We start from the raw sequence: 547 nt of genomic DNA, 5'->3' as shown, positions 1-547 counted from the left end.
CCCCCCCCCACCCTTCGCGGCTGGCTAGATCGGGGGACGAGCGCGCGCTCGTCTTTCGTGGCCGCCACGCATCCAAGGTAGAACGCGCTAAGCTCGGCCTGTGGCCCCCGGGGGCGAGGATAACGCCCGCTCGCCGATCGCCGGGACATCACGTGCCAGAGGGCGCCACCTGGCAGCCACGGCTCAACTCCGTTCCGACTCGGGTCCAAGAGAGGGGAGAAGGCCCCTCGTGGCGATGTCTGGCCAGGAGGCATTGGCCCGACAGATGCCCACCCACAGTGCTCGCGGCTCGGGGGGGACACATTTGGGACTATATTATTTGCGTCTTTTTCGGTAGGAGCTTTGCCCGCGACCCCGGGAGTCTGAATCTGTCGGTGCCGGGATCGCGCCGGCTCCCACCCTCCACCCAGGTTGGGGCCCCTCACCCTTGGGCCGGTCCCCGGCCTCCTCAGCACTCCCGCGGAAAGGGAGCCGTGTCGAGTTGGTTCTCCGGTCTTCGCGCCCGTTTCGAGGTGCCAGTGTCAGCGTGGCCCCCCCCCCCCCCCCC

The sequence above is a fragment of the Fonticula alba genome (genome assembly GCF_000388065.1).
Source record: "Fonticula alba strain ATCC 38817 unplaced genomic scaffold supercont2.3, whole genome shotgun sequence".
Classification (NCBI taxonomy): Eukaryota; order Rotosphaerida; family Fonticulaceae; genus Fonticula; species Fonticula alba.
Note: the sequence above shows the minus strand (reverse complement) of the source record.